This window comes from Canis aureus, chromosome 29, assembly GCF_053574225.1.
Source record: "Canis aureus isolate CA01 chromosome 29, VMU_Caureus_v.1.0, whole genome shotgun sequence".
Classification (NCBI taxonomy): Eukaryota; Metazoa; Chordata; class Mammalia; order Carnivora; family Canidae; genus Canis; species Canis aureus.
The window spans coordinates 35,688,263-35,714,831 of record NC_135639.1 but is presented as its reverse complement, the minus strand read 5'-3'; the positions used below and the strand labels follow the sequence as shown (position 1 = coordinate 35,714,831).

Sequence of the window (26,569 nt, the reverse complement as noted above, 5' to 3'; positions counted from 1 at the left end):
AAGGGGGGGTGTGTGTGGAATTGGCTGGGGACTGGTGGTGGGAAGCTGCTGAGAGGCACCTCCGTTTGTGACAGCTGTGCATTGCAATGACTCGAGTCATCATCCACACCCTCCCTTTCTGACCCAGCCCCTGCACCACTATATTATACAGTCCAGTGCCCAGGATCTGCCCTCGCTGACCTCACTCCCTACCTGGGCCCTCCCGACACAGCCGGATCTATTCCTCCCGGTTTTCAAATATGTTTGGGGCCATCAGGACTACCTGGGAACTTTAGCATAAAATGCTAATTCCTGCCCTCCCGTGCCCAGGGCCCTGAGAGATCCTGATAGTGGAGGTCCAGGTTAGGATCTAGAAAATGCATTAGGAACAAACACCAGATAGTGGTTCTCCTGCACATGTTCGCAGACCAGATTTTCAGAAGCATTGCTTGACACCCTCCTTCTGCTTCACCAGTGGCTGCTCAGGAGCTTGCCAATCGGGGTGAGGGTGGTGGCGGTGGCAAGGATTTGGGAACTCAGGTGTGTGCTAGAGCCTCCGCCATGGCCCTCCCTCTCCTCACCCCCTTTGCTGGTGTCCTGGCCCAGTTCTTTTCCTCTGCCCTCCGCGCCTGTGCAGTGACCAGCAGACTGGTGCAGGCCACCCATCTGCACATCTGCAGCCCTACCAACTTTCATCTCTAAAGTCTCCCAAACACGTTCTCTTTCTTGTGGTCTCCACTTCACTTTTGGAATTCTCCTCTCAATTCCAGCCGGCTTTTACCCTTCTCTTCCAAGACTTCTCTAGGTCTCCGATTACCTCTTCAAGGGTATATTCAAGGGCCTCTTTCTACTCCACCTCCTTGACCTCCCAGCTACACCTGCCACTGCCAACCACCCTCTTTGAACTTTCTAGCTCTGCAGGGCTGGCCATTTCAAGGCTACACGACACTTGGCCTTTCTACTGAATCAGTGGGCCCCACTCCTCAGCTGTGAACAGATCTCAGGATTTCGTAGGCATTCATACTTGTCACTGCCTCATATGCTTCCTTTAATCCCCTGAGAATTGGAATATCACTGGTGAACCTAAAAAAGGAACTTTCTCCACAGTCAGTTGCCTTCCTCGGGAATGCTCAAAGATCCCGTCTTATAGTCAAGACCTGCTACCTAATTTGCAGCACCCAAGTGCCACATGAAAATCCAAGTCCCCTTATTTTAAAGGCACTAAGAGGGGCATCTAGGTAGCTCAGTGGTTGAGCATCTGCCTTCAGCTCAGGGTGTCATCGAGGGATCCTGGGATTGAGTCCACCATCGGTCTCCCCACAGAGAGCCTGCTTCTCTCTCTGCCTATGTCTCTGCCTCTTTCTGTGTGTCTCTCATGAATAAATAAATAAAATCTTTTTTAAAAAGTGCTAAGAAATACTTACATACATTAAACCCATACATAAGACGGGGGGCGCTTTACAGTGTGGAGCCCTGTGCAACCTCCCAGGGCGCACACTCAGGATGCCAACTCTGCTTACAGGTGACCCGACCTGTTAGCCCAGTGGCCACCCGGACCAGAGAAGTGGGTGAAAACAGGGTAATCGTTCAGATAAAATCAGAGTGCACATTCCCAGGTACTAGCTAGGTCTCCCAGGGAAACACCTGGCAGGTTCCCAGTCCCTGGGCTCGGCATCTTGTCCCCGGAGTAGGCAGAGGCAGGGGAGCATGTGAGTGACACCGCAGGTTCTCCCACTGCCGGGGGCAGAAACCACGCAACAGCGAGGCTCAGAAGCATCCTGGTCATCCATGCGGCTGCCCTGCATCGATTACGGCACACAGGGACTTCTGTCCTAAATGCTGTGCTCTAGCTTTTCCCCTTTTGAGCCCCTAAACCCCAGGCGACCAGACTGAAGATAGAAGCTAGAATCCCAAGGCAGCAAGTCTCGCTGCTTTCTTTGGGGCGGCGCCAAAAAGAGATAAAGAAAGTGTTGTATTAGGCAGCAGTAAACAGGCAAGGGACAAGCAGGCCTTTAATAAAACAGACCTTTATTGGGGCTAAAATGGCCCCGGGCTGACCCCACCCTAAATCCTGGCAGTGTCCAACGACAGGAATTCAGAGGAACAAAAACGCTGGCATTGCTGGCTGCATCCCATGCATACAGAACAGAAAGCATTGCAGGAACCTGCAAGCAAGGAATACATAAATACTATTATCCAGCATTTCAGCCCAAACTTATTTTTTAGTCCAGACGACTGTGCTATTCTGCATTCTCCGCCTCCAATTTCTGTCCTGTGACTCACAGGGAAGGCCTAGGGACAATGAAATATCCCAGAGACCTAGAGTAGGTCCTTCTCCCTCCCAGCAGCATCAGGATGCATTTCCTACAGCATTTGTTTTTTTCCTGTATTAACCAGGCATGAATGATAATATCGCCTGGGCTGAAGCACTCATCTCTGTCAGTGGTAAATATAAATAATGAGGCACATTCATAGAAAAGCATGCCAGAATTTCATTGATTAACATCCTGTGCCGCAGCCTCTCTCTGAAATTAAAAACACTTCCAATGACACTGCACAGAAAAGGCATTGCAAGAAAAATATTTCGAAGAGGAGGTTGTCATTAAAACGTGCCCAAAATAGAACTGTTTTTATTTAACCATTCTCTCTCGTGTCCCCCGCCCCCACCCCGGTGGGCTGGGAGGCTGCGCGCAGTTACATCGCCAGCATTACAGAAAGAAATTCCATCCATTTGAATGTTAGGAGCTTCAAGAGCAGACCTACAATGGGTAATGCTTAGTTCATGGGTCTCTTTCCCCCACTGCAAGTGATAATCAAGGAAGTGATAGAGCCAGATGTAAAATCCAGCTGTTGAGTCACAGATAAGGAGGGTTTTTAAATGTCTTAACCATGCATCAGAATCGGCTCCCCTGCCAAGGTCTTCAATCTGTGCCTCATCATCCTCCACACACAGCCTCCTCATCGGTCTCCTTGACTCCAGCTTTGCACTGCTTTTGCCCTGGGACACCACTGTCTCAAAGCAACTACGAACTGGTCGCGGCAAGGCCAGGCTCACTGCAGGCTTGTTGGGCTTTGCAAGTACAGTAGGGTATTTTGTCTGGTTTGGAGTTTTAAGTTTTGAATGTCTCTAAATGGGGCTTGTGTGCTTGCTGCCTCATACCTCAGCGCCCCCTCTTACCTCTCCCTGGGCCCTCCTCCCTCTACTCTGAGGCCCTGCAAGTAGCTGGTCCAAGGCACGCAGTCCAAGCTCTTCCATCTCTGACTTAGGATCCTCTGTCACGTCAGGACTGTCAAGCTTCCCATCTCCGTGTCTCACAGTTCTTTTAATCTCTGCCAGCCCCAGTCTCCTCTCCTGCTGGCCTTGTCGGCCTCTGTAGGGGGCCAGGGCGTTCTTCAGCTCACCACAGTCTGCCCTCCTCCTCTGATTCCTGACTCTGCCTGACAACCCAACTCCTCTTTCAAGACCCAACTGAAAGGTCACTTTCTCTGTGAAGGCTTTGTTCTTCTTTGCAGTCTAGTGTGAAGGAAAAAGCAAGGGTTGTGGTGGCAGCCGGACCTGAATTCGAATACTGCTCTTTGACTTAGCAGGTATTAGAACTTGGCAATTTTCTGAAGGTCTTTGAAGCTCCACCCATGGATCTGTAAAATGAGAATGATTTTTACCATCATCATAGACTTGTTTTAAATATCGAAAGAAAGAATGTATGCTAAAGGTGCATATGTAGCTCCTGGTACAGGAACCTGTGATTACTATGTGCTTTTCTACTTTCATGGAACATATTAGAGCATTTTCAACGTTTTCAACATCTAATGAAGATATTTGTGCCAATGCCTTTCTCATACTGAATCACAGAGCAGGCACCTTATCCGCTATGTCACTGCATTTCCCACAGTGCCCAGCATAGACCTCCTACCTTGATGTTCAGTAGACATGCACTAAGTGTGTGTTTGCTCGAATGATCTGTTCTGTTTTAATGAAACTGACAATCATTTGTTTAGCTGATACCCCATGGGAGAAACGGGCCTGAAATACTTTATGTCAATTCATACGACATATTTAGACTTCTTTCCTCTTTTTTAGATTTTTAGCCACATGATTTAGATTTTAATCCCCCAAATGATAATGGCAATTACTTATTACCCATGCAAATATATCTATTTTTAAAATTTTTATTATTTTTATAATGCTTCCTATAGACCAGGAACTATTCCAAGTGTTTTTTATTTATTCCTTATGCAATCCTCAAAACAAATCCAGGAAGCAGATGCAAATTCTAGCTCCGTTTTGCAGGCAAGGAAACCAAGGTTTGTTGATGTTAAGGTCAAGTAACTTGAGTAAAGTCATGCAGCTAGTGCCTGGTTGGCCTGGATTCAAACCCAGTAAGTCTGGTTCCAGAGAACAAAATCTTTACCACTGCCTAGCAGAGCTTCTAACATACTACCACCAGATCAGCTGTAAAGTAGGAAGCAAATGGGATTGATCCTATTGGTTTCTGTTACACAAACAATATAACCTAATTCAGCTGATCCCTTGATTGACTAGACTAGGTGCCTGCGTGTGAGCCTGTGTGTGATTGAAAAAGACTGATTGGAGCACACCCCTGGCAGCTTGTGTAGGCCCTGGCAGGTAGCACTGGGTGTGCTGGAAGTCCCTCCTGACTCTCCTGTAGATCCAAGTAAACTTGTGGAGAAAAGCACCAGTTGATCAAACAGGGGTGCAGTAGCAGGGGGCCACCCTGGAAGGAGACCAGCTCCTGCCCAGCAGTGCCCACAGAAGCAGAGGTAGGCTGGGAGCAGAGGAAGATGATGGCTGCCACAGACTCTGGTCTCAATTCATTCGTGTCAATTAAAAAAGGCATGGCTTTGAAAATGACTCAAAGCTTAGAGCTGAAATCACCCTGAGGATTCATGGGGTTGATAGTAGCAGCCTGCAGAGCTCAGGACCAGTTTGTGGCTGTGAGAATTACCCATGACTGCTCTTTTGCTGCTGGGACTCCAGACGTATACCCTGGCAATATGTGGCTATTTTTGTGCCCAAATCTAGGATCACAGGACACCATTTTCCACACTGTAATCAGTAGCAATGTGTTTCAGATTTTACTATGTAGGCAGATTACCTGTGAATCTTGTGAAAAATGAAGATTCTAACACAGTGGGTCCAAGGTTTCCTGTGATTCTGCATTTGTAGCAAATTCCTGGGTGATGCTGGTCCACAGACCATGTTCTGAGTTGCAAGGATCTATAGAACACTAGCCTTCTGGGAGAAATTCATAAGAGAGTACAGTTCTTTATAGACGACTTCTTAGATCCTGTAATGTACTAGAGTGCATTGCAAGTCTTTAGAAAGGACGTATAATACACAAAATTTCCATACTTTATTTGCCCAAAGAAACTTTTTTGGTAGAACATCTATTAACATCTCTGTTTTTTTGTTTTTTGTTTGTTTAAGATTTTATTTATTTATTCATGAGAGACACAGAGAGAGACAGAGAGACAGGGAGAGGGAGAAGCAGGCTCCATGCAGGGAGCCTGACATGGGACTTGATCCCGAGTCTCCAGGATCACACCCTGGGCTGAAGGCTGCACTAAACCGCTGAGCCACCCAGGCTGCCCAACATCGCTGTTAATTAAGATTAGGTTCAGTTTCTATTAACAGAAAACCCAAAGTAACTGTGACCTTCTGTCTCCCATGTAAAAGAAATCTAGAGCGCCTGGGGTTGGCATGGCTTCTTGCAATGTCAGAGACCCGGTTTCCTTCTGTCATATCATTCCACTCTGCACAGCATGTGGCTTTCATATCAAAGCCCAAGATGGCTGCTCCAGTTTCAGCCACCACAAACTCACATACCACCAGGAAGAACGAAGGGTAGAAGGACACACACACTCTTCTTTCCAATGACTCTTCCAAGAAATTGCACACCCTGTCTACTCTTTCATCTCATTGGCCAGAACTTCATCACATGGCAAAAATGCAAGGAAGGCTAGGAAGTGTGGTCTCTATATCTTGAGCAGCCATATTCATAGCTAAAAATCAAGGGTACTGTTACCAACAAGGAAGTGGTAAGTATTGAGGAAAAACAAGCTGTTTCTATCACAGTGTCTTAAAGAACTAGTAAAAATAGTTTGGGAAATGATCCTCTGGTCTGAGTCCATGTTTTCCACATCTGGTTAGTGGGTGAGCCGGGACAGGCTTCTCTGTGTCTTGACTCCCACTCCAGGTCATACTCAATTACTTTATGGTTCCTCTTCAGATGGCATCCTTCCTATCCCTCATGGCAGAGGAGACCCCAGGGAGTCCCTCTTGGCCGCTGGAAGCTACAGCCCTGTTAGGAGCACATGGCTGATTGGAATGACATGCCCAGCTCCCCCTGGACTCAGAGAATGCATTAATGTCATCGAAGAGAGGCAAGGACACTGGAGAATGAAAGCATACGTTGTTATCTTGCCATTGGACAGGTCTGCACCAACAGGCAGAGGATAGCATCAAAAGTTGTATGATTCAGTCAGCCCATACTTTCTGAATGCTTCTCTGTGGGGTTCTCAATGCTTTAGCCGTCCATCCTTGCCTTACTGTCTTTCACTGTTGATCTGCTATGGGAGGCAGTGAGGCTCATTCTCTAACACTGAATCACTGAGCAAAATCACTCATGTCCCAAGTGCTGTGATTCCTGTACTAAGTGAAAAAGGAATTGAATGGGGGCTGGGGCAAGGGGGATTTAACATTTGCTGCCTGCCTACTGTGTGCCAGATGCGAATCTAGATATTTCTTTATTTATCTTATCTGCCACTCATTGCAATTTATGACACAGACTGGCAATGACCAAGTTGGGGGTGACCCAGGTATCTATGCCTTGAAAATCCATCACTTTTTACGAGGACAGAAAATAGGAGCCTTCTACCTGTGCCTTCACTTTCTTTGTCTCACGTGCTTCACCCTTCCCCCATCACATTCTTTCACACATTGACTTTGTGTTCATCTTTTCCCAGTAATTAGTAAATTACAACCCCTGCATCTCAAATTCTTGACATTCATTTGCTGTTTCCCAGTAATTCATTCCATTTGGTATCTGCTTTGAAAAAGACACAGAAGTGCTCCCTAATGCGGCGCGCACTCCCTTGCCTGGATGAGGCTCTTCACCTCATTTATCACATTGCGTTGCTGGTCCTGAAGGCTGACAGGCAATTCAGGCTTTCTGAATGCAATTCAGGCATTGATTTTAATCTATAAAGCTTTGGCGTCTGGGTCCTGGCTGCCATGGAAATGAAATAGCTTCTTGGATACTTTTCTGCATGCTGCTGCTAACTGTTCTGAAATGCAGGGCTCGGAGAGACATTTGTGTGCTTCTTCTGATGTAAAAATGTCCAATCGAATAGCTTCGGAACTTGAACCATCGTAGTTGACATGGAAGAGGAATCTCAGACAGGGACACACACACAGGGAAAGCACATTCATGGACCTACACACGCAATTTACTGATGATATGGGGTGAAAAATAAACTTAAAAATATAGACTAAGAGGTGGCCAAAACATCTGGTTTCCAAACAGGAAATCTCTAAGCCCGAGCAGATCAGAGGGTGCCAGGAAGCCAATGGGGAAGCATGGTGTTTAATCTTTCGTGTGCAATCTGATTTTCTCTCACTTGCATGGGGGACTTTGGTGGCAGAAAAAGGATCCTGAGGTGCCTGCTTTGTCAAGGTGGGGATGGGAAGGATGAAAGTTTGGTGCTTACACTAAAGTGTGCCTGCAGGCATGACCCTTGACACACACACAAGGCAGGGAATATAACACCACCTTTGTTCCAGTTGGCCATGGAGGCTAGGAAAGGGTGAGGAAGATCACAACCGTAGGAGGATTTAAATGCTCTCCACCAGAGTTCTGCTTTCATTCTCTTCACTAGAAGCTTCTGGCTCTCTGCTTGGCTGTTCATGTGGCATTCATTTCAAAATGCAATTCCTTGTAAAAAGCTTTTTACATTCTGATGGCATTGACATTAGCAAAGAATGTGACAAAGCAGTTGACATGTTGACATATATCCCTAAAAGGACAGAGCTTTTAATATTTTTAAAAAATAAGAATGTGTCCAAAAGTCAGAGACTGGAGTGAAAGTAGAAATGTGAAAGGATGAACCTGAGGTACTTTCTAGTAACAAATGACAGCTGACTCCACAGTGGGTCTTGAGTTTTCCATAGAAGAAGGCTGGGGGTCATGACTCCGTCTGGAGCACTGGCGGGAACACGGATGTACTTGGGTCCTTAACACATTACTCCATACCAGCTGCTTGGTAGCACGTATAGCTAATCGGGCCTGCAGTTCCCGGTCTCAGCTCCCATGGGCAGTTCAGGATAAGCTTGACTGCGGCTTCGCAGGCTCACCCATCCTTCTCCAGTTATCCAGTTCTGTTTAAAAGTCATCGTGAAAATCCTCCCAGCAATAAGAACTACAAGTATAATATCAGAAATGTTCTCTGTGGGGTTTAATTTCAGCAAAGCCTGGCCAGGCTGGGAAATAGAGCTGACATCGATGGCATCAGCCTGGTAAGTGCACACGGGCTTTCTCCCAGACTACAAATGATGGCTCTGTTCGTACAACATCAAAACAACTGTGTGATTAAGTCAGTTCAGTCAAGAATCTCTCAGGGCCGTTGCTTAGAACATAAAGACAGACTGGCTAGTCACTGCTTTTTCTTTTCAGATGTGAACTGTGTGGCCTGAGGTCCGTGAGGGGTAAGCGGTAGGTGGGAGCCGTAAGCTCACTCTGTATTTCCCAAAGCCAAGCCAGCCCTTGAAAACCCACCGGCCAGCCAGGGGCGGGGAGCGCGCGGTGCAAAGGCGGCGTAGGAAGTTGCGCGTGGGATGAGAGCCTCACCACCCAAGCACCACCACAGTCACGAGTCCCTTTTTCCACCTACTGATTTCCTCCCTGGAAAAGACTGCACAGATTCTCTCATCCACATTCTCAGGTAAGACAGACACCGACCTGAGCTTGTGGTGATGCTCCCTTCTCCGAGAACAGCGCCCGCTCGCAGGGACGGGCCCCAGCAGGCCCGTGGGTTACACAGCCCAGTTGCTTGCCTGGTTGTCAGATCCAGGGGAAAATAAACCCAAGGTGGAGGGATCAGGGCCCGCCTTCCTATCCACAGTCAACTGCCCACAGGACAAGGCAAAAATGTTAGCAGTTTGCTCACCCCTAGCAATTGTCCTTTAAAACCATCAGAAACTTAAACTGGCCTACCTGGCAGGGGGAGCCAGGCTCGTTTGGGTGTTTCTACAGAACCGGGATGCAAAGGGGTCATCTCTCCTCTGGAGGCAGAAGCCATGGGGCGGGACCTCGGCCCTGGCAGCGATCCTATTCTCCGCGGAGCCAGAAATGCTGGTCTGCGACGTCAGGCAGTGATGAGAGGCAGACACAGACAACACAGTCCTGAGGACATTTGTGTCTTGGGTCCACCTGCTCCCTCCCCCGCGTTTTATATGAGGCTCCCCCTTATCCTTCCGAGAAATTTTCCTCCGCCTGAGCCAACTAGTGTCGGGTTGCTACCACTTGTAGTCAGCGTGACTCGCTGGCAAGTTTTCTCATCCTGACAGCTGACCTGTCCCACAGTGAGATGACTCGGGGGTGTGTGTGTGTGTGTGCGTGCGTGTATTTGCCTCCAGTCACCCATTCATCCCCTCTTTCCTCAAGGATGCCTCTGAGTCACAACCTGTAGTTTGTGGCACTCATACATTTCCTAAGGACACCACTCCCTGTGACCCAAAGCTCACCTTAGCATTCCTGTCACAACTGCAGGCCACATCCTTACCCTCTCTCTATGAGTGGAATTCTGTGCCTCCCTGGCTCCTTACTTTCTCATCCTTTTATTATGTTCCCCTCCCTCTGTGGTTGCTTGGGATTCCTGGCAGATAATGGTGCAAATTTGGCAACTCTGCCCCCCTCCTCCATCCAAGACCGTGAACTTTCCCTGTCCCCGAGAATTTTAATAAGCATCCTTTGTTCCTCCTTTCCCTTTCCTCTGTTAGCCTAACAGCCATACCCTGGGACAATTGAAAATTATCTCCTCTTTTTAAAAACCCAAGGGAGTCAGCTTTAAGGCTTCATTTGACCTTGATTTCAATAGACTTTTAGGATCTTATTTTGGAAGATTATATATTAAGGCCCTTAACGTTCTCAGATTTCATACTCACCATTTCCCCCCCCCCTTTTTTTTTTATTGTAGAACATCTGAATTTCCTTCCTATGTTTGTGAAATTAGGGGAAGACAGAAAGCTCCTCTTATGGGAGCTGCAAAGGGTTGATATTCACTTTTCTAGTTAGAGCCCCAGCACCCAAACTAGGCATGGCTCATGCATCTGGGACTGAGAATCAGAAACTAATGAGTCAAAGAAGGGATCATGGATTATCCATACTGATGGTGGCAGCAGAGGCAACAACATCTAGTCTGTAGGGGCAGCCATGGCCTTGGTGACTCCAGTGCGGTCCAATGCCCAATAGCAGGGAGGCAGTGTCCATGTTGGACAACTTCTATGGCATTGATCTCGGCTGAGGACAGGCTGCCCAACTCTACTTTGTGCCTGTTCATTTTCTCAACGTGTTTTTCCAGCCTTCCCCAAGAATTCTGCAATGTTCCCAGTGCCCTTTTGTATTTAAGTTTCTCACAGCTAGAAACTATTAATGATGCACCTTCAGGATAGGCAGAAATTTATTTTTTTCTTGCACCACATTTTTGAAATATGTAATCTGGGAGGCTAACACATATAAGACCTAGTTGATTCACTGATGAATGAGCCTTGCTGACTTCCAGTATCTACGACTCAATTCAGCTTTACTCTCTCTTGTGAAATGGTAAGAGATGGCTTCTTTTTTTGGGGGGGAGGGTTAAAGGGAGACACAACTGATCAATTGAAGCTGTGGTATAAGTGAAAGAAGTGTAAAGAAAGGAAGGGATGGTTTCTTCTCAGAGAGTAACTGTATTCATGACTTAAGTCCTGTGCATAAAATATAATCCTAGCTCTGATGAGATCATTTCAGTGATGCTTCTATTGTGTGGGGGAAATTAGATTCTTAGAATTCTTATTATATTCTTATATTTGATTTATCGACTAAACCAGGAAGATATTGGCAATGAAAAGAGATGCTGTTAATGGAAACGCTGAGACAACAGACATAATGGTCAGCCTAAGTAATAGAGGCCTGGATATTCCAGAAGGTCTTAGAGTCTATCAGGCGCTAAGTTATCTGTGGTGATGCCTATCCCATAGCACTCCTTCTTTCTTCCTCACCCAGATTCTAGTTCTTTTCCCTCAGGTCCAAAGCTGGACACAGACAAGTGTCAACATGCCTGCCACTTGCTTGCACCCCCATATTTATGCATCTGGCAACATATTCTACATTTCCACATGTACTTACAAGGGTGATTTCCATAGCAACAGTAGAAATATAAAAAAGGCACCTGAGTGATGCTTTAAAGATAAATCACCCTCTTTAAGAAGTCTTTACCTTGGGGAGCCACAGGCTATTGCCTCTTAGAATTTCTTAGCTCCCTGACACATATGTACATTTCCAACCCCAGCTATCTTCCAGCTTAATTAATTACAAACATTTTAGCCTTCATTTTTTATGCCAGGAGATAAAGAGAGATCCTTGCTGGACAGCTGTGGTTTACAAATGTTTTATGAACTAAGAAGAAAAGAGGAAAAAAAACTTCCATGTTTTCACTTATTTTGTCTCATTTTCATAGTAACTCAAGCAGAACGAGGATACTTCTGCAGTGCAGGCTACTCTGCAAAGGTGGTAAATTTTACATCCAATGTCGTATCCCTGTGTCTCATTACCAAGATAGCCAGAGGGAAAAAAAGCATGAAGTAGTTAGAGAGGGTCTGCAAAGGGTAGGGGACTCAGGTGTCAGAGGGAGAGCAGAACACATAGGGCTCAGGCTAGCTATTCTGTTTCCAAATCCTTCATCTCATTAGAGCAGAGGGGAGAGAGAGAGGAAAGAGTGGTATTGATTCATTTTCTGAGCTGAGAAGTGATACCCTGCAAGCAAGGGGTATTAACTAATTGGGATTTGCTTCTTTGACACTTACCTGCCAGCCTCAATGAGTTTTCTTCTTTTTTAATTTAAAGAAATTTGTGGGATCCCTGGGTGGCACAGCGGTTTGGCGCCTGCCTTTGGCCCAGGGCGCGATCCTGGAGACCCGGGATCGATTCCCACATCGGGCTCCCGGTGCATGGAGCCTGCTTCTCCCTCTGCCTGTGTCTCTGCCTCTCTCTCTCTCTGTGACTATCATAAATAAATAAAAAAATTAAAAAAAAATAAAAAATAAATAAAAAATAAAGAAATTTGTATACAGCATTATCTTTTTAAACAAAGCCCTAGTAATTTTTCACCTCCTATAAGGACCTCTGTTTTTTGAGATGGTGTCACTACGTTTTTAAACTTTTGCCCTTTTGAGCATGTATGGAACAGGGTACATTCTTACCTGTATTCATTTATTTATTTACTCATTCATTCACACAGCTAGTTACGAGTCTCCTCCTTTGTGTCAGTTATGGACCCGTTTCCTTGGGCTGAGAAATGCACATGAACACGGGCCCAACCCTACAGAGTTTGTCATCTAATTGAAAGAAAGCAGTCAATTAATTACACAGTTACGAAATTACAAATTGTGATAAGGGCAATGAAAATAAGAGTACCTGATAGTGACAGAAGTGTTGTGACATGGTCCCCTGTTCCCCCTACATTCTACCATTAAGGTCTTTCCATGTAGAGGATGGATGAGTTAGCACATTAAGACATGCACCATGAGTAAGTTCAGTCACATGGCTTCCCTTCAAACAGATGCATGAGATCAGTGTCCTGAGGAAGTGGGAGGATTTATGGACTCAATGGAGAAAAAAGGAGTAACTTGGGAGCATTAGACATTGTTTGGGGGGAGTGAACCTGACCAGGGAGCCCCAGAAACCCTATTTGCAGCAAAAAGGCACCAGATACCAGAGAGGGAAGGAAAAGGACACAGAATAAGAAGCTAAGAGCACAGAAAACAGATCTGTCCTAAGGAGAGCCTTACCCTACCCCCGCTGTGCTTAACTAGAGAAAGGAGAAGTATAAGGTACAAGGAATAATTTTAAATTCACTTGTCGGGATCCCTGGGTGGCGCAGCGGTTTGGCGCCTGCCTTTGGCCCAGGGCGCGATCCTGGAGAGCCGGGATCGAATCCCATGTCAGGCTCCTGGTGCATGGAACCTGCTTCTCCCTCTGCCTGTGTCTCTGCCTCGCTCTCTCTCTCTGTGTGACTATCATAAAAAAAAAAAAAAAAAAAAAAAAAAAAAAAAGTAAAAAAAAAAATAAATAAATAAATTCACTTGTCATTAGTACCTGAGCTATTCAAAGCTAATTTTCAATGACTTCAGATTAATAATAGACACAGGTGTTTGGCATTCTCTCTGAAACCAAGTGGCATCTTTTTATTAGAGGTTTTCCAGATGGCTGCATTCAATTCTGCCAACTACACAGATGGGAAGGGTTCCCTTACCTGGACTGAATCTGCACATCCCGTCAGTTGTTACTTGTCAAGCATGGTCTCCTAAATGAGATAACATAGGAAATGATCAAATTAAATGAACATTTTTTATTCCCGGTTATGACTTAATCTCTGGTTGTGATTGATTCTTGGTTACATCCTTAATCCCTCATCTTATTGAATTAGATTAAACAACATGTGAACTCGAAGCCTCTCTCTCTTTTCTCTGATTTTAATCTGAAGCCCAAGACAGAACTAATTATGAAAAATCAGCCCCTTCGTTTGCTTTCCCTTGAGCTTCCACCTGGCCCTGCTTATCCTGCTGGATAAAAACAGCTCCTAAGATGAAGGCTTGGCCAATGCTGTTTTACTATTCCACAGGCAGAAGTGAAAAGAGTTTCCCCAGGATTAATTCTCATTCTGTCACCCTTTCCACAGGTCTCCATGGCCAAGCCTTGGGAAGGGCATGTGGATCCTCAGCTAAACCCATGTGAAGTCCTCCCTGAGTTTAGAGTTGGGGCAAGAGATTATGCAAACACTCTTTCAACTTTCCCTTGGGACAGTTCCTGCAAGGGCTGTTATGTTCCATAAAAAGCTAATGTGAATTTCCTCTAGTATTTCCCTCTCTTAACTCAAACAAGATCCTGAAGTTCTCTTAGAATCTGAATCTCAGTGGGATTTTGCTTGATGTAGGTTGGAACCTTGTATGTTTTTCGACATCATTTTAATTGAAGATATATCAAGAAGCTCTTTCTCTGTGCCTAGGATGGGGTGATCCTGGAAGTGTAGAACTTTGTCTTACAACATTTCATCTACCATGTGACTTGTTGGTACAAGCCTTTCAAAATACAAATTGAATTAATCAATTGTTTAAGTCTAAGGCAACTTCTCAGCTTTTGGGAAATTTAGAATCAGGTGAGAGAGATAAAGGTGTGCACAGATTAATAAAAGACATACAAAGTTATGTAGTACAATGGGAAATTCTTTAAGCTGGGAATTAAGAGCCTATGTCAGAGTTGTGGTTCTGCCATTTATAAATGGTGACTCAACATTACTTCCCTGAGCCCCAGTTTCCTCATCTGCAATGTGAAAAGTTGGACTAAATAATATCAGATGACTCCCTATAAACTCTACCTGTCGATGATATTTCAAATCTATCCCCTTGCTTCCGTGCCCACTATGGCTCCTATCCAGTCTACCACCATCTTGTTGCTGTAGCATTGTAGAAGCCCCTGATCTCCCTACTTCCAGTCTTGACCTACAAGATTTTGTTGTCATAGCTAGAGTAACTTTTTAAAAATACAAATTATATCTTAACACATGCCCCTCCCCTACCAACAAAAATCCTCCATGGCTCCCAACTGCACTTAGAATAAAAACATAAGCCACATAACTGGCCTCCCATGATTCCCACAGCCTGACCTCTGATTATGTCTCTGACCTTAACATCTTGCACTCTCTCCCTTATCCATTATGTGATTACCACCTTTTTTTTTTTGCCCTAACCACACCCATAACCATCCTATTCTTCCATTTAGAAAAGTTCCCTCCCAAAGAATCCATATCTTCTTGGCTTTGTGCCCCAGGCATTTCTTATTCTCTCTTTCTCCCTCAAAGTAGGACTAGGAACCAAGGGGATGAGGGACAGAAATCAAGATAGGATTCTTTTTAACTTAACTGAGAAACTAAGTGAAGAGCAATGTAAAAGTTTCTAGCTTGAAAGTCTAATAGAGGCAGGAAAATAGAAGAGGAAAAAGAGGTTTGGGACATGTTAAAGGAACTCTCAGTGTCTTGTTTATAAATTCTTGTCTTTCTTTAAATGTGTTCCCTTATCTAAAATACACAAGCTTTTCCTTTTTCTTTTTTCTTTTTCTTTTTTTTTCACAAAGAAGATGGCAAGCACATTATGGCTAAACTGGTTGATATATTCAGTATCTGATTTTATCAGAAACTCATTCTGACTGGTCAGTGCCCACTGATCCAAATGATATTTTTAAATATCATGGCTGCTAGTGGTCTTTCAAGTGTCCCACTCCCCCTTCTAAACCATCTCCTGGTCTACACTAGAATGCCATCCCCAGGCAGAGTTTGTCAACGTCTTCCCTCCATGGACTCCTAAACATAGAAATTCCTAGAATAGGGGTTGTGGACCAAATTTATTTGAAGACTTTTCTTTAAGCCCTACAATTCATCAAAATTTGTATTCTGCTTCATTAAAAAAAATCTGTATCTGTTTTCATATAAAATGTTTTAAATTTCCATCAAGGTTTTTGGCTTAAAGAACAGAAAGAGTTTAGATCACTATACTGCACTCAGTAGTTGTATGACCTTGAGCAAGTTGCCTGACCTCTCTGAGCCTCCCTATTTCTCACATGGCTGCTGAGCACATGGTAAATCTTCCATAGATAGTGAGCACCCTGAGGGCTGGAGTCAGTGATGTGTCCCTCTTCATATTCCCCACAGAGACTAGAAGAGTGTCCTGTCCATAAAAGTCACTTTAGATGCATTCATTCCTCTACATCAGACATGTGTGAACTTACGGTTATCCAGTTTTTACCACTAGATGGAGAGCATGTATCCTAGGATTTTTAATCCATTTGTAAGTGAGAGAGCAAACATTTATCTGTAGCGCCTTAACCAAATCAACTTATTTATTAATGACAGCATCATTAAAGCCAGCTCTCAAAAATGCAATTATAAGATAACTTTCAGAAATAATTGTTCTTAAAATAATTAAAAGGCAAAGGCAAGGGAGAAACACGAACTCCAAGATAGCAGTTACCTCTGGGGACAGCATCAATTGGAATTGGTAGGAGGGGGAAGCTCAACATGTATCTATCCACTGATTTCTTATTTAAAAATAGATTCCAAGCAAATACGTCCAAAAGCATTAACCTTGGATGAATTCTCGGTGGTAGTGGTGAATACTCGGATGTATTTCTCTGTGTTTGAAATTTTTCACAATTGCAATTATTTTTAAAGTGGGGGAAAAGACTCAAAGATGAAATTTATGCTTACCGTTTCAATCTCTATGCATGCTGCCTAACGAGCTTTTTAACGTTTTCCACAGAGAGCTGCAATTTGCAACAAAAACTACAACATAGCAAAAACCGTATTGTATTTCTCCACTTGGTCTCTCACGTTGCCACCTTCCTACTGAACCTTACATTTTGCCCTGAAGTCAAGTCCTTTAAAGGTCATCACTTCAATTCAGTTAGCTAATTAGTTCTTGTCTCCAAATTGGATTGTTTTCAACTAATTTGAAAGATGTAGAAAAACTGTTTCTGCGTGTCCCTTCTGGTTACTATTGCTACGTAACAAACCTTCGTGACATGAAACACCCATTTTAATAGGCTCCTGGAACTTGCTCCATGAATATTTGGGGTCTCAAGTCGGAAGACTTAAACTAGGGGATGACTTGACAGTTGGAAGTAACTTGCTGGTTGGGGATAGAAATCATGGGGGGTGGGGGGCTGTCTTTGCTGCTCACATGTCTAGTAGTTGCTCCTGGCTGACACCTGAGACTTCAGTTGGCTGTTGAATGAGCCACCTTCTGGTTATAAACAAGTCACTACAGTTAGCTCAGATTCTACAGGAGGGGACAGAGATACCAGACTCTCAATGAAAGGGGTGTCAAAGAATTTGCAGGCATATGATAAAACCATCACAGTATGCTCTTAACTCTGTTATTACAATGAAGTGAAATTGATAACCTGGACCCCTCTTTCTCTTTGTCCACTCAAGTAATCTACACTGAGGAGCATTTGAATATATCACTAAATTATCTAGGAACATGTCTGATCAAGTTCATGCAGCTCAGGTTTAAACTAATATGGTAATTCATTTTTATCAGCCCTATTGCTCTGGAAAGCTGACCAGATATTTTTTTATGACCAGGAAACATAAAGGTATGTAACATAAATAACATTTATAATAAAATTTTTACTACAAATGAAGTGTTCTCAAAGGGGAGCTTTGTTAATTATCTATTGCTACACAGTAAATGAGTTTAAAACTCAGTAGCTTTTACACAACAAACATTTATGATTTCATGGCTCCTGTCGGTTAGGAATTTGTGAACAGCTTGGCTCAGGGGCTCTGGTTCAGGTTCTCTTGTGGGATTGCAGTTAAGATGTTGGCCAGGGCTGTGTCATCTAAAGACTTAACTGAGGCTGAAGAATCTATATCCAGCGTGGCTCACTCATACGGCTGTTGGCAAAAGGCCACAGTTTCTTATTGGTTCTTGGCAGTGACATCAGTTCCCCAACATGTGGTCCTCTTCATAGGACTCCTTTAGTGTTCTCATGACATGACAGCTGGATTGCCAGAGTGAGTGATCCAAGAGAGAGCAAAGAGGAAGCCATAGTACCTTTCATGTCCAAATCTTTGTAAGTGACACAAGGTCACACCTGCTGCATGCTGTATATTATAAGTGAGTTACTAAGTCCCGCTCACACTCAAGGAGTGGGGAGCTAGGGCCCACCTGTGGAAGGGAGGCATATCAAAGAATTTGTGATTCTATATTAAGACTACCACAGGGAGTTCAAAGGAAAGGTTCCTCTCACTCTGTCCTGAAAGGATCAGCCTCAGGACAGCTGTTCTTATTTATGCAACCCATGTGGGAAACAAGTCATTTCCATATGGAAAAGCAGAAACCAATTTCCAGTTTGCCATTCAGATGGGAAATAGACCTGAATGCTCTCTTCTACTCTGCTCATATCCTCATAGGATGGGAGCTCTGATTCTTGCCCACAAAAGCTTGGGGAATGCTTTAATACATTGTGTATTTTATCTTTACACACGAATGTGGTAATATTATGGAGGTGTGGGCATTCCAGTGCCCATTCCAACCACCTCATTGACACTAGGGTTGATTGGGCCACCCAAGTTGCCTGGATAGTTGTGTCCTTCGTCATACTCCATTATTTTATTACATATCTTTCAAAACTCTAAATTTGAATGGTCAGGATGATGGATGAGGCTGTGCTTCAGGCCAAGGTAGATCATAAGATGCAGGAAAATTGCCAATTTGAGAAGCAAAACCCAGCGAAGTAAAGTGCAATCCTGAGTAACTGTTTCTCATCCTTAATGAGATAGAGCAGGAAAGAGGCAATTGGTCATTTATTTCAGAAAGGGAAACCTCAGTGCACTTAATTCAGAGATCTTAAAGGAAGATCTTCTATAAGTCCTAACTCGGACAACGCCAGTCCTTAGGATGGAAGAGCCAGGTCTCTGACAGGAAGGTTGGGGTAACTCCCTTCAAGGAAAAAAGGGGTGAATTGTATCTGGTTCTGGATCTAATTCAACTTGACTACTTATTAGTAAAGATAAATTGAACCCACAGAGAAAACTGAAAATAGCATTTTCCTGGCAAGTCCTTCAATGGACTTAGTGTGTTTAGATTTATGAGGGGGTGAATGACCTTCTCTGCCTTGGTTTTTCACATTTTCGTTTTTCCAGGACTGATTTTCCATCTGGCCTAACCAGAGCCTGAAGTTGCTGAATCAAGCAGAGCCAATAGGTCTGACTTGAGCTGGCTGGAACATGTACAGAACTGGGAAAGACAAATAGGCTCCTTTCTGAAAGGCCTATCAAGCAGAAGCCTATGCCTCCCCCCTCCCCACCTGCCTCAGAGCACAGCACTGAAAGAGAACACATCCAGTTCTTCCAACACCAAGGCCAATGGAGCAGCAGCCGGCCTGGGGGAGTGTCCGTCCCGGAAGCTGGCTGTGTGAAGAGGAAGGATGCCATTCTTAAGTGCAAGGGCATTATTGTCACACAGACCTGATTCTCCTCCCAGAGTTCTTGGCTACTGGGGCCAGAGAAGGCTGAGTGGTCAATTGATTTCTAGCAGCCCTAGAGCAACATGGAAGAGCGCAAGTTTCTCCATACCCAAAAGGGGCTCAGGAGTAGCAGAGCACTCATCAGCCTTGGAAGTATCTGGCAGAAATGATAAAAAGACATTGCAGCAGAAGGCAGCCAGACCAAATAGGGTCCTGGACACTCCCAGAATGCCAGTAGCCAGAGATGGGCTGCATCCCAGGACAGGCACCCTTGGCAGGATGCCACCTAGGTTCCCCATGCTAGCAGAGAAGGAAAACAAGAGAGAAAATCCAGAATTAACTGAACTTGGATGAAAAGACAAAACACAGAGGTTTTGTAGGAATGAATAAGAGTGCATGTTCTAACACTAAGCACGTTCAGCTTCATTATGGAAAATAATGTGCTATTTCTCACAAGTTTGCGGCTTAAGAAAATTCAAAACTATGTCATTCTTTTTTTTCTTATACTTTTCTCTATTTTTCATGTCATACAGAGGGAAGGGGCAGTTTGGGATTAATGCATCTCTCAGCATCTCAAGAGGTGACCACAGTCATGCGGTGTGAAGTGACAGCATTAGAAAGTCTCTTAGATGAGAAGTCAGAAAATATTTTCTTCAAAGGGCCAAGTAATAAATACTTTAGGCTTTGCAAACTATACAGTCTCTCCTGTGATCCCCCGGCTCGCCCACCACAGCACAAAAGCAGCCATAGGCAACATATAAAGGAATGGGCACAGTGGGCCAATAAAACTTTATTATGGACACTCAAATCTGAGTTTCATATAGTTTTCAGGTGTCAGAAAATATTCTTAATTTTTTTTCAAGTGCTTAAAAATGTAAAAGCTACTGTTCATTTGCAAGGTCACATAAACAGGTGGTGTGGCCCCCAGGTAGTAGTTTGCCAATGTTTGTTTCAGACCGACCACTGTTCTCCATACCAAGAAGGGACCAACTTATTCACATTCTCGGCTCTGGGTTAAAAAGGTCTGATTCCTTAGCAAAATGCCCAGGAGATATCATCTTCCTGGAAATTATAGAATCTTTTCAATAGGGATTTATCTGGGAATCAGCCTTTTAATGTAGCTAGCTTCAAGGCAAGTGACAAGCTTTACACCTGACTTGGAAAAGCCACAACTCATATTCAAACTGCTCCTGCGTTAACAGAAGGTATCAGCTGGGCTCCAAGCCTCGGGAAGACGGGGCTCTCCCTGTCTGCTTTCCCTGCTGCTCTACTGCTGGGGTCTCATGTAGTATCTGACATAGAGGAGGCATTCAACGAATGTTTGTGGACTGAATGACTGAGTGACTGAAAAGTCCTTAGCAGCACTTTTCAAAACCGTTTTACTCCAACTTCCACGAGTTACACAACTCTCACTCTAAAAATGCCTGCAACCATGATTCAGAATTCAGAAGTCTCCTTATGCATAAATAGAAGATTTTCTTCAAACATTGGACCAAAATTCCATGCCAGTGTGAAACTACAAAACCATCATGAGTTCTGTTTCAGAGGGGCCCTATTTGTACCAAGACACTAAAGGAAAGTAGCTGAGGATATCAGAGACTGTCTCGGTACAGCAGGTGCCGCCTGAGCCTCTCCCTTGACATTAATTTTGATCTTTGGAGGTGGGCTCCACCGTTATGCCCATGATATGAAAAAGCCACCTGGGAAATTTATCAGGGACCCAGGATACGGGAGGAGCCAATACTGAAAATCCTCTGCTCTGTGCAAAGTTGGCAGCTCTCTCCCCATGAAGACATACACAACATCCAGGCAGAAGACACCAAACCTGAGGACCACAAAGCTTTGGCTACCTTCGTACAGCATTAAATATGAATAAGCTTCATAGCTCTCCTTTTTTTAAGTTTTCTTTTTTAAATCCCAAATAAATTTACAAAGGAAATCATGAGAACGTGGGAGACTTTGGGATGGTAACTAATGTGTGGTACCAAGCCGGAGAAAAGAAAAAGATCAAAGATTAGTTTCTCTGAGCTGGGTGGCACCTTGGCACAGAATCCTGGGAACAGATGCTGGCTGATTTGAATTTAAAAAGAGCAGAAGTAGCCAAAGATAAGAAATAATTGGCTAAAAGATACAAAGCCATATTTTCTGACTGGGGACAATAGAGTTTTCCAAGCAGATGTTAGAATAACTGCCTCTTCAAAAAACAACTCCAAGGAAAACTGGGAAAAGAGAAGCCTTGTTATTAAATATTTTCCCCCAACGTTTAAATTCAGACGTGGTCAGAGAAGAGGAGATCCCTTCCAAAGCCTCAGCAGGATAAATCAATCTAGTGGAGGCCTTTGTGTTCCAGGAGAATGATGGCAGATCCCATCCCAGGAAGAAGAAAGAGACGTTTGCGCTAAAGGTCACTTAACTATAAAGATAAATGCTATTTGTAATGACTTAAAAAGGCTTCCAGGAAGGAGAGAGGAGTCAACTCACTGTTTCAGAATCAATGAAAAAGGGAAAACACTCCTGGTTAAAAACTTTCAGGGTCATTTAGACATTCTAAAAAGTCCACGAAACTTTGAGGAGAAAGAACCCAAGAGTCTGACTGTGAAAAACCTTTGTTATATTGTTTAACTGTTAAAAGGATATTGTGCAAAAAATCGAAAAGTATACTGTGCATGTACATATGCATCAGTCATGAAAAAATCGAGAAAGCTTCTAACAAACAGAAGGCAGAGACTAACAGTCCCTCCACCTTGTTTCTTAATTATCGACCCTGAGAGTCTTGGGTTAATCAGATGTTCATAGGGCATGGGGAAATTCGGGGGTAGAGAAGAAAGGATACCAGCCTGTGATTCAGAAGACCTGGATCACGTTCCAGCTCTATCGCCTTCTACCTCTAAACACTAATACACATTTTCAAAGCCTTATCTCTGCGTTAGTTAAGGGCATATAATGAGTGTTCCTTGAAAGGTTCTGGATAAACAAAGTCCCTACATAGAGTGGGCACATCGTAGGTGCTTGGTAGATGGATTTAAATTTGCTGCATTTGAATCAACTCACTAGTTAATTACATAGAGCACTTACTATGTGTAAATACTTTATTCACACTGTCTTGATCTTGACCAGGGAGACTGTCCCATGACCAGGGAGACTGTTATCCCCTTAGGCAGATAAGGAAACTGAGGCTTGGGAAGGTTAGGAAACTTGTTCATGGTACAAGCTGGTGAGTTGCCACCCCGAGCAGCCTGGCTTCAAAACCCCACTCTTACCTGACCTAATATAGGAGAGAGAAAAAGTGATCAGACTTATGGTATCTTCTTCCTCTCTCTGTTTTGACACAGGAAACAAGAGGAGATTTTCCTTTAGAAGCATAAGTAGTTACTAACTTCTTCTGATTACAAAAGTTGAAAAAGGTGGCCTTAAATACAGAAGATAAACTAATAACTCACACTTTGTGGTCCAGGCAGGGTTCTAGGTGCTTTGTTATGTGGATTCATTAATTTTCTCAATAAGCTTGTGAGGGAGGTGCCACCATCTTGTCTACTCTATGGAGGCTGTACATGAACATGTGGTAGAGCTTGGCTTTGGACCAGCCACTGGAACTCCAGGCCCACACTCAACCACTACACTCTGCAGCCTCTCAACTTTAGGCTTCAGCAGTGAGCCAACAAGCAATTATTGGTTGCCCTGGCTAGGTATTGGGGGTAGGAGGAGCAATGTAGCTTCAGAGAGAACAGAAAATTGAAGTGGGAAGAAAAATAATATTTATTGACAGCTTATAATTTCAGTGAATAAGGACATTTTAAGTTAATAATGTCCAACCTAGGGTTCCAAGTCCTTGGACTTCACCAAAGATAATAACAGGGGTCTGTGAGCTATTTTTAATATTTCAAAATGCCTATTAGTATGTCACTAATCATGTAAAACATAGCCTTATATATGGTAACAAAGCCTTAAAGAAAAAAACTTTGAGAGAAAAATTTCATTTCTAGACTTGAGCAAGTTTTCAAGGATTCCTAGTTCTGAAAACAGGTGAATTTTCATGCTATTAGAGTTGAAATTATCTTTGTAGATATTAGGTTTGCCCTAATAGAGAAGATACCGCATCATCAAAGAAAACTCAACAAGACTTAAAAACTTCAAGAAATAAGTTGCCGACAGACATGAAAGGCAATTTTAGCTATTTACTTGGAATTGCCAGTCACCATAGGAGCCGAAGAGGCATTTTTCTGCCAACTGGTTGAAGCTCCTGCCAGAATGATCCTGCTGTTTCTTAATTGTCCTAAAAGCTTGTAGCCAGCAATTTCCCTGCCAAGCCTGACCTCACTTTCATGTTTTTATAATATGCAGATCACGAAGTGTCCCATTCAGAGTGGGAAAACGAGAAATTATTTCCTTGTCATTATTCTCTTTGGAACTCCCCACCTAATCTGTGTAACGTCTCCCTGTAAAATAATACTTCAGTGGCCAGGGCAAAACCTCAGGTACCATTTTTAAAAAATCTTTGAATATCTTTTAACGTATGATTTATCCTCCAGCAAAATTATAAGATTAAGGAGAGGAAAGCAGTGTTATTCCCATTTATGAGTGATAAGCAAACAAAAATATGACTGATGGACATAAAAGCCTACGTGAGATGTATTAAGTTGCAAATTGCAGATGAAATGCAGACTATGCTCTCATTTTTGTACAAAAGAAAAGCCACATAGTTGTGTGTGTGTGTGTGTGCGTGCGCGCACATGTGTGTAGGGGGGTGCAGGCTGAAAAGCACGGACCCTCTAATATTACCATGGTTACTTCCTAAGGTGAGCATGAGTAAAATGGGCTATAAATGAGAATGCTCACTTTTATATCTCCATACTTTTTCATTGTTTCAATGTTTTACAATAAATATATTATTTTTATAAATCCAAAATAATTTTTAAAAAGAAAAACAGTTTGAAGTAGATAATTAACATTTCACATGATATAGTTTCACATTATATAGTTTTTTCTGAGTGATTTTCAGAGTGAAAATATTTTCACTATATTCAGAGTGATTTCAACAAGATATTGGAAAAAAAACTGTCCAATTGCTGCAGGAAAATAGTTGCATGGCACCTGAATGTTATAGAAAAGTGACCTTCTGCTCAATCCTTCTTGGGGGCCTTTGCTTTGGAATGGAGACTGAGCTGGCATGACCAAAGGATTCCATTGACCATCTCTTTGGCTCCATGGAATCCTTTGAGAAGCAAAATAAAGATTTCAAAAAATGGAATACAGTCTTCATGATTTATTTAGATTTTTGCAAAAGCCTTTGATAGGGTTCCATAATGAAGGCAATTTGGGGGTGGATAGTTCACATGGCAAAGTCCTTCCATCCCAGTAAGAATGTAACTACAGGACTGTGGTTTACGTGAAAGAGCAAATGTTTGGATTTTGACAGACTTACATTCAAATCCCATCTGCTGATTAAGAGTGATTTAGTCTCCGACAATTGATGTAATTTCTGTGACACTCTCCTTCCTCTACTACAAAATAGAATAATGTAAAAGTGAGGGGTTACATGCAAAGGGCATCACATAATTCCTGGCTCATGGTAGGTGTTCGAGAAATTCTTGGATTTCTAATATTAAGAAAAGTAAGTATAAAGGGCCTTTAATCTATATTGATACTTATAGTGAACAAATAAGGGAACTTAGAATGTGGATGCCATTTTGACAGCCCCTGTGAAGATTGGCAGGAAGTGGCATAGACTCTGTCCAGGTCTAATTTCCTGTCTATCCATTATGTTTTCTATCTGGTCAGATCCACTACACTATGCAAAAACTATTTCAAATCTGTCTTACTGAGGAAGGGCCAATAATGTTGACTCTGCATATGAAAAAACAATATGCAAGAAGTAGAAAGCAACCCATTTGTAAACGTATTTGTAATTGGGTAGTTTGTTATCGGAAGTATCTATCTTTTCCATCTTCTCCAACATTCTGCATCAAACAGAGATGGCAAAACCTATTATATTTCTCAGGGACATTTCTCTGATGACTAGACTTGGCCTCGAGGGTGAAAAACAGCCAAAGGAAAACCTCTTAGTACTTACCAGGTAAGAGGCAAATGGAAGACTGACGCATTTCAATGTGACAAATCCAAAGAAATCACCCATGCAGAAATAAACTGTGTTGTATCTGTAGGAAAATTAGTTGAAGAGTCTCCAACCCAACCTTGGAAAAACATCTTGGTGTCACTCAATTAATTCACATGTGTAAGCAGGATGCCATATTAGGCCTATGGGAGATTTAAATATGGATAAACAGGGGCCTTGCCCTCTAAGAACTCTAATCTAACAATAGTGCAGAGGAAAACGACTCACTGGATCATCTGAGATTAAAATGTCCCAATTTTTATCCTTGCCACATAGCTTCTCTGTGATGCTTCTATCATTAGTGGGCATGGGGTGCTTTCATGTGGAAGAGACTGCCAGGTCTTATGAGAAACAATCAAAAAGATATGGAAGACAATAATGACCCTCTAGGAGACCACCACTGTGGGGCTGCAGTCCTTGCTTCTTTATTTCCCACCCTCCTTCCCACAAGCTGACCATGGGCAGCCTCACATTCAGGTCATGGATTTGAAGAAGTGACTTTACAACAGCGTGGGAGGACTGGGACAAACCTCAAGGAAGCCTCGGTCAGGACGAATGAAGCTTCAGTGTCCAGCCCTTCCCAACCCAGATATTTTTTGTCTGGCTCCCTGAGTCTGAATTTTTCTTCTTAATCTCATATATTGCTACATCTCTCCAAAGGCTGAAGACTCTCTCAGCTCTCCTTGTCCTGAAGCAGTTATACCATCTGATCTGCCCTTTCAGGAACCACTCCTGGATCCTAGGAAAGCAGGGATCCTGGGTCTCCGGGACCACATGGATGTTGATACTTGCTGGTCAGCACACCTCAGAGGTCTCTCCTGAGCCGGCTCCTCACAGGCACCATCTTCCATACTTTCTCTTGCTTTTTAGGACTCTCCTTTCTACTGTGATGGCTGCCAGCCCCTAAAGTCTGCTCTCTGTTTCAAAGCTTTTCCCAGACAGTTTGAGTTTAAATTGCAATTTATCCAAGTAGATGGATAATCAGGTCATTTGTGTTCTAGTGTGGTCTCCATGGCCACAGACGAGTCCCTTCACCTCTCCAAGCTTCAGGTGACTGGGTGGGGAAAACTCTATTGGCAGAGGCATGTTCACCAGGCATACACATGCAAACACACACACACATATAACACGGAATGAGTTATAATGGTGGTTTGACTTCCAACCCCCCTGTCTACTA

General features: G+C 43.5%; 2 long non-coding RNA genes across 3 annotated transcripts in view; one reads left to right on the top strand and one right to left on the bottom strand.

The window, feature by feature from the left end:
• The window catches only part of LOC144301414 (uncharacterized), a 43,857-nt gene extending 19,329 nt beyond the window's left edge, over positions 1-24,528 (top strand). Inside the window, exon 4 of the long non-coding RNA XR_013368239.1 lies at positions 18,958-24,528. This is a non-coding gene — a long non-coding RNA (uncharacterized LOC144301414). The remainder of the gene's footprint in view (positions 1-18,957) is intronic.
• On the bottom strand, positions 1,991-9,804 carry LOC144301413 (uncharacterized). 2 transcript variants are annotated; one of them, XR_013368238.1, is made up of 4 exons: positions 9,743-9,804; positions 9,213-9,355; positions 3,158-3,618; positions 1,991-2,144 (listed from the first exon to the last, which is right to left on the bottom strand). It is a non-coding gene; the product is annotated as an uncharacterized LOC144301413 (long non-coding RNA). The 2 variants fall into 2 exon arrangements; XR_013368237.1 differs by lacking the exon at positions 9,743-9,804 and having other exon boundaries at positions 9,213-9,468.
• Positions 24,529-26,569: the final 2,041 nt, after the last annotated feature.